Source organism: Coccinella septempunctata, chromosome 8 (assembly GCF_907165205.1).
Source record: "Coccinella septempunctata chromosome 8, icCocSept1.1, whole genome shotgun sequence".
Lineage (NCBI taxonomy): Eukaryota > Metazoa > Arthropoda > Insecta > Coleoptera > Coccinellidae > Coccinella > Coccinella septempunctata.
Window position 1 is genome coordinate 2508399 of NC_058196.1, and position 8094 is coordinate 2516492.

Here is an 8094-nt window from a genome sequence, read left to right on the forward strand (position 1 = left end):
GTAGTTAACAGCCTAGCTTCTTCTTCGGTTATTATATTCTTAGCAAGCAACACTTTTACTAATCTATTATTCTTGTTCTGTATTTTAGCAGTGGGTTCAGAATCTAAAACTTTATATGTACTTGAATCACCAAGCAAGTTGAGTGCTTTGCTGAAGTATTCGTCCATATCCATGATAACTGTAATGTTTCCCTTATCAGCTCTGACAATTATAATTCGCTCTCTATAATTAGACAAAAACATCCTGGTTTCCTTAATCGATCGAGAGATCCAAGAGTCATGTTGTTTCCCCCCATGGTATGAACCGACAAAGTTTGTAATAACATTAACAACCCTGCTCCGCAGTACATCTCTATCATCTACATTATGTTTTTTAATGATAGTTTCACAATCAGCAATTATTTCATCGATAGGAAGTGATCGCGTGTAAGGCAAATTAAAACGATCACCCATACTAAGTAAGTAAAGAACATTATCAGGGATGTCCTTAATTGAAGAAAAATTTTTAATCCATCTTTCATTTACATTGGAAAAATCTTTGGGTCTCTGTGATCTCAGCAAATTATCAAATTTTCTCAATTGTCTGTTACGAATAGAATAAAAACGATCATTATAGAAACCAACCTGGCTACGAGAAAAGGACTCAAAAATATCCTCAGTGACCGTGCTCCTCACCTTCAACTTTACAAAATTTAGCTCAGACTTCAACTTATTATACTTCCAATGACTAAAACTAATTTCAACATTTAAAATATTTCGCTGGAATTTTCTCAGAGCACGGAGACATTGGTTGACAAAAGGACTTCCGGAAAGCGTTAAATTAGTTATGCATCTTGAGTATTGCACAATATGAGAAGGTAGGATACTTTCCTTTCTACAGTGAAGGAGAAACTTAATGTGGTTGACCATGCTTGCTAGTTTTTTGACAAGCCTCGCCCAGCTTTTAAAGGCTTCAACCAGGTCAGGACCATACATTTCCTCGATGTCACGAAAGAAACTCATTGTCAGATGATGAACTGTGTCAAAAGTTGAACCAAACTTAATATCTGAATCTGTAAAATGGTGACCTCACATCAACAATGCTAATATGGGAATGGTGGTGGAAAAGGTCAAAATATTCGGGATTTAAACTTCCAACTTAGCCAACTGGGGGAAAAACTTAGAATACATAAGATCGATACTTCTTAAAAATAATTATCCTATTTCTATTATAAACCGTATTCTCGGTGAGGGTTTCCCGATTAATGTCCCGGTTGCTTCCCAGGGGGTTGATGGTGTTGGGGATGTCTTAACAACAAAAAAATTCTACGGACTAGTTTACGTTAGGTCCCTATCGGAAAGGTTGGCGCATATATTGAAATCTGATGTTTTGCATGTAGCTTTCAGAAATAAGAACACTGTTGGCGTTAATTTTTTCACCCGTATCAAGGACGTAACTCCGGTTTCCCTACAGTCCGGCATTGTTTACATGATTAGATGTAATGATTGCTCCCAAGTATATGTTGGCCAGACTGGCAGATATTTAAAAATTAGAGTTGAGGAGCATAAACGTTCTGTTAGTCTACCCATCACCAACCCTAAGACTGCACTAGCCCACCACTGTGAGTCAACTGGACACCGTTTTGATTTCGATGATGTTGTTCTTTTGGGAAGACATCCTTTCCTCGGCAAACGATTGTTGCACGAGATGATCCAGATCAAGGTTCACGATTCTGTCAATTCCAGAACCGACATACAGCACCTTTCTATAATATATCATAATTTATTGAAGAAAGTAAGAAAGAAAACGTGAAAATTTCTCGGTGTCCGTCCACATTTCTCGGTGTTTGTCTTCATATGTTCCCGATCTCCCTTTGTTGTCATTGTTTTACCTCGATGAAAGCGTACCATTGTTTTGTTTTAATGAATTTTATATATGATATTTTTCAATGACTGTGGGAAAAGCAATTTCATCTTGTGAGTATCAATTGATCTGTGACTTCTTTTACATTTCAATTTATTAATTTATTAATTTATTTATTTATTGATATTTATATGCATATTCATATATTTGGTAATTCTTGTTTTTTATATGTTTCTTTCTCTTCTCCTTCTCCTCTGTGCTGTGCTTCTTGATTTTGACTTTGTCATTTTTATTTTTTTGTGATATTTTGTAATTTCGAGTAATTTTGTAATTTTCTTTTTTAATCACTTTTTATACCAATTTTTTAAGAAGTAACAAGTATCCTTGTATTGATGTTTTGCACTTTTGTCTCACTACCGAGAAGGGAGAGACTTTTCAGAGTTTGTTTTCTCATTTTCAGTGCCCTGATGATGGAAATATAATTTCCGAAACGTTGGCTAAGTTGGAAGTTTAAATCCCGAATATTTTGACCTTTTCCACCACCATTCCCATATTATCATGGCATTGATCAGGGTTTACAGGTGGCTGGATTATTTTTCGATCTTTCCTGCGCATTCGATACACTTTCTTTCGATTTCATTTTGAGTAAATGCTACAGTTTAGGTTTCAGGGGAGTGTTTCTGGACTGGTTGCGTAGCTACCTTCACCAGAGGACTATGCGTGTAAAAGTTGACGACAGTTATTCCGCTCGATTCCCAATAGATTGTGGTGTTCCCCAGGGCTCCGTGCTGGGACCACTACTTTTTCTATTATTTATTAATGATTTGCCTATTCACTTGAGATTATTTCTTTTGGTGTTATTTGCCGATGATACATCGGTTGTGGTCTCAGCGCGGAGTTACGAGGAACTTCGCAGTGCTTGCGAGGAAATTATTGGCCAATTCGTCAATTGGTGTCGGTCCAACAGAGTTGTTGTGAATGTCAATAAAACTGTTTACATTCATTTCGGTATTAGGAAAAACACAGTAGAGACTGTTGTACTGAATTACTCCAACTTCAATTTAAAATCTGCTGAAGAATGTAAATTTTTGGGAGTCTATATTGACAGGAATTTAACCTGGTCTACTCATATAAGTTTTCTCTGTAAAAAGCTCAATAACTCTTACTATGCCATCAATAGAGTGAAAGACATGCTACCTGTCAGCTCATTAATGCAGATCTACTATAGCCTAGTATATAGTCAACTCTCTTATAATATCTTACTCTGGGGAAACTGTGTAGAATTTAACAGAGCTTTCATAGCTCAAAAACGGATCATTCGTTTGATATTCAAATTAAGTTCTCGTACATCATGCAGACCAGTTTTCGTTGAAAATAATTTGCTTTCTCTACCATGTATATATATATTCAAATGTTTAATATATGCTAAAGAAAATTTTCTGAATTGGACCAAATTATGTGAAAACCATGAATATAGTACAAGGAACCAAGAAATTCTGCTTATACCTAAGCATAGAACAAAAAAATTTGAGTATTCTCCCATGTACCAGAGTATAAGATTGTATAATTGTTTACCTAAAACTTTGAAGGCTCTCAAATTGCAACCATTCAAAAAGAAAATCAAGGATTTGTTAATTAATAAATGTTACTATTCTACTGTAGAATTTTGTAATGATTGTCCGTCATTTATCATTGATTGATGAATTTTTATTTTGACCTGTCCTATACACTTTGTTGTCTAAAAGGATCAATAAACTATTATTATTATTATTATTATTATTATTATTATGAACTCATAATTATATAAAACACTCTCTTATTTTTCGTATTTTTAGTGCTAGGCTCAAGTATCACAAAAAAACAAAATATTTTATATCATCACTGGTATTCGTGTCATCTTTGCCACTACATAGTTGATTATTTAATATTTTATATGTTCTTTTTTAGGTATCAAAAATAATGGATTGAACACAATAAGTAAAATATCGCAGGAATTTGGACAGGTTGAAAAACAATCTCTCATGAATTCGCCAACGTTTCGGAACTATATTGTTCCTTTCTCAAGGCTCATCATACAACTAATAAAAGTAACACTTTAAAATTGGTCATAGGAAATTAAGGATAAATCAACAAACAGTCCGACGTGTGACAGTTAAATTGAACGAATGTAATTCGTTGATTCCATAGAAATTTCACAGCAATCTAATATCGAATCAGACGACGGAACGGGCAATTGGGTGGTGGGGTGCTAGGAAGGGAAGGTAGGGGCTATATAACAGCGGAGTAGATGTACCAAGTATTCATTTGTGAATGTGCTTCGTGCTGCAAATATTGTGTTGTGGTTTACATTTTTTAACTTTGGTACTATCGAATTTTATCGTTTCATACTTAAATATTTTTTTCATTTTGGAAGACGAGATGGACAGAAAGAAGATCTTGAGAATGGGATTGGAAAAATTGAAGTCTAAACAAATTGACTTGAGGAGAACAGTTCAAATCAGGAATTTTCTGAAGTCACATGTAGGAGAACGAAAAAGAGAAAATGTTCCGCAGAAAAAATCCGACACTCACGCTGCAAGAAGAGAAGGTAATCAAGAAGAACATAGACAAAAAGTCGTGAAGAAAATAAATTCCGATGTTGGAGAAAAAAAGCAGTATGTGTCGAACGGAAATCTGAGAAAACGCTTGACGAGGTCTTTTATTCTGAAGGAGATTCTGAATATGACATCTATTAGAAGAAAAGAAGATCCTAATATCAAACTTTTCAATGTGAATGACTACATTGAGATTTTTAGGAAGAAGGAGACACCTATAAAATGAAAACTTTTGTAGGATTTGTAACTCCAGCCCGCGCTATATATTCAAAATGAAATATTAACTTCGAAAAAAATTGAAAATTGTTAGGTGTAGAGAAAAGACAACAGTACTGTTTTGAGTACTATGCGTAAAAGACTGAACGCTCCTTGACCTGCGATCAAGAAATAGAAAATTCATAATATAGGAGTGCAAGTCTGATAATGATTCATTTTGAATTTACAGCATATTCTAAATGAAACATTAATTTTGAAAACAAATAAAAATTGATAGGGGTTCATAAAAGTTGACAGTTAGTACTGTTTCAAGTACTATGCAAAAAAAATCCACTGAACGCTTCTTGACCTGCAATCAAGCAATAGGATATGTATGAATTCAGAGTGCAAGTTTGATATAATGAATCATTTATGATATAGAGTGTTTTCTGAATGAAATATTAGGTTCGAAAAAAAATTAAAAATTGTTAGGTGTACTCAAAAGACAACGTTAGGTCCCGTTCCAAGTACGGTATAAAAAAAAATTTAAACTTCAAAATATGAGCAGATATACTAATTATCAGTTAAAATTAAGTAGGAGGATATCAAATGAGTGAGCCTTCTAATTAGGGCGATAAATAAACGAAATCAACTCAGATATATGAAAACCAACAACTGTTGATTTGTTTGTCCACTTTTATATCAATGTGTATTATGTTCCTGAATTAATTTCGTTTGTTTTGAGTTATTTCATCCTCTCATTTATTGAGACATTGGTTCACTATAACCAGGATAATTTCCAATCCTGCTTTTTTTGTCATTCAAGAACATTGTTTTAGGGATTCATCTACTATTTATATCCTACAGATAATTGGAAAAATTTGCTCATTTCAGTTTCACTAGTTATAATGGCTTCATAGATCTAACGTTACGCTACGGACCGTAATTTTTTATATTGTTTTCTCATTACTCCGTATGCCAGCTTCAGTACTATCGCGAATATTATTATTTCAGTTTCAACCTCAAAAAAAAGGCTACTGCAACCAAAATTTTTCGTTATTTTCTCTAATAAATTTCAGCAATCCATTTTCAGAAATTTATGACGGAATAGAATAGAATAGAATTCATTGATCCTCTAAGACATACAAAAATGCATAGGACAAGTCAACAATGAAAAAATGAAACAAATAGTAAATTATTTTACACAAAAATTTACATCTCCCAAGAATTCCCCAACAGAATAATAGCCTTGTTTATGTTTAACATCCTAATACTAGGTGGTAGGTGATTATACAATACGATTGCCTGATAGACAGGGCTTGCTTCATATTTCGATGTTTCATGAAAAGGAATGCTAAGTGTGGTATCATTCCTTGTAGAGTATGTGTGGAAGCTAGAGAGCTTTACCATCAAATGATCATTTTCACGTAGGTATACTAAGCACCTAAGTATAAACAGAGACGGCAAAGTGAGTATATTATTCACTTTGAATATATTTCTGCAGGTATCCATTGGTTTTAAATTGAAAATTAATCGTAAAATTTTTTTTTGCATAATAAACACCCTATGAGAATCAATAGAGTTACCCCACAGTATAACATTGTAATTCAGTAAACTGTAAACTAAACCATAATAAATATTCATCACAGCCTGAAAAGGAAGTGAATTCTTGATCCTGCTTATAGCATAGAGAGAGCTTGCTAATTTCTCACAGACATAATCACAGTGATCGCTCCATCTCAGTGAGCTATCCAAGTAAACACCTAAAAATTTAACTTTGTCTACCGATACAATAAGATGGTCCATGCATTTGACAACAATAGGTTCACAATCATTAATTCTATTCTTAAATCTAATGCACTCAGTCATTCCCAAGTTCAGAATTAAATTATTAGCTTTACACCAATTTAGAAACTTACATACTAGTGAACTAAAAATATCTGATAGATCGCTCAGGTCTCTGGCTGAGACCGCCACTGATGTATCGTCAACGAAAATAATTATGATTTCAGGATCTATGGACCCAGGTAGGTCATTTATGAAAAGGAGAAACAGCAGCGGTCCCAACACTGAACCCTGAGGTACTCCATGATGAAGATCATATTTCTCAGACCAGCAATTCTCTGTCTTAACATATAAGGATCGATTCTTCAAAAATGACATCAGCCATTGGAGAAAAATACCACGAAAACCGATATTGTATAGTTTGATCTCCAAAAACTCCAAATTTATAACATCGAATGTTCGGGACAAATCAAAAAATATGCCAGCCAATTCCTCATCTAATTTTTTATAGATAAAATCAACCATCGAAAATGCTGCTGTTTGTGTAGTTTTTTCCCTAAAACCATGTTGGCAGTCGGTAATAATTCGGAAGCGAGTCAGAAATGACATCATGCGATTTAGCACAATTTTTTCAAAGAGTTTGGAGAAAACACTTAACACCGAAATGGGTCTATAATTGTCAATGCAGCAAGAATCATGCTTTTCAAAAACGGGAATCACAGACGCCACTTTCAAAAGATCTGGGAATTTACCAGTTGTAACCGATAAATTAATAATACAAACAAGATGTTCAGCGATATTATCCACTATAAACTTCAACACGGAGATAGATACTCCATCAATACCAGTACTCTTTTTATTTTTCAAGCCTCTAACAGTACTAACTAATTCCTCAGTCACAACCGGATGAAAAAAGAAAGTGTTTCCCGACAAAGCTGAGGTCGTACATAAAGATGACAAAATATTTCCATAATAATCCTGGAGAATTCTTTCGACAACTGAAGCAAAATGGTTAGCAAAAACATTAGCAACATCTCTTGGCTCCGTATAACTTTCCCCACAATAATTTATTTGTACTGCTATTTTTGTACTTCCTTTTCTCCCAGTAATGCTATTTACCATATTCCATACCGCTCTATTACTATTGCTGGAAGAGTTTATGACCTCCGAGAAATAACTAGATTTAGTGCGCCATAAGAGTTGTCTAAAATCTGACTTTGCTTTTTTATAGACTTCATAAGAACCCACAGTCTTCATATTTATATTTAACCAATCTAAATTTTTCAAATTCTTGCTTGCTTCCCTCACTTCCTCATTTATCCAGTTTTTCCTATTCTGATTTGAATTCCCAGACTTCACAAGCGGACAATTTATTTCCAGAGAATACTGTATTAACTGTGCAAATATAACGAAGGCATCATCAATATTGGTGCATTTATATATTTATTTATTTATTTATTTGCCAAATAGGACATCTACAGGTATAAAACCCAAATTGATGTCCATAAATTACAAAAAAAGTACAATCAAGTAGGACACAGATAAAAATTAAACTACATTTATCTATTTAACAATAAGAAACCCACAAAACACTCCGGAGAACCAATTATTCTCTCAACCCTTTTTTTTTTTGTTTTTCTTTTTTTTTATTTCAAAATTCAGAATATGCGGAAATATT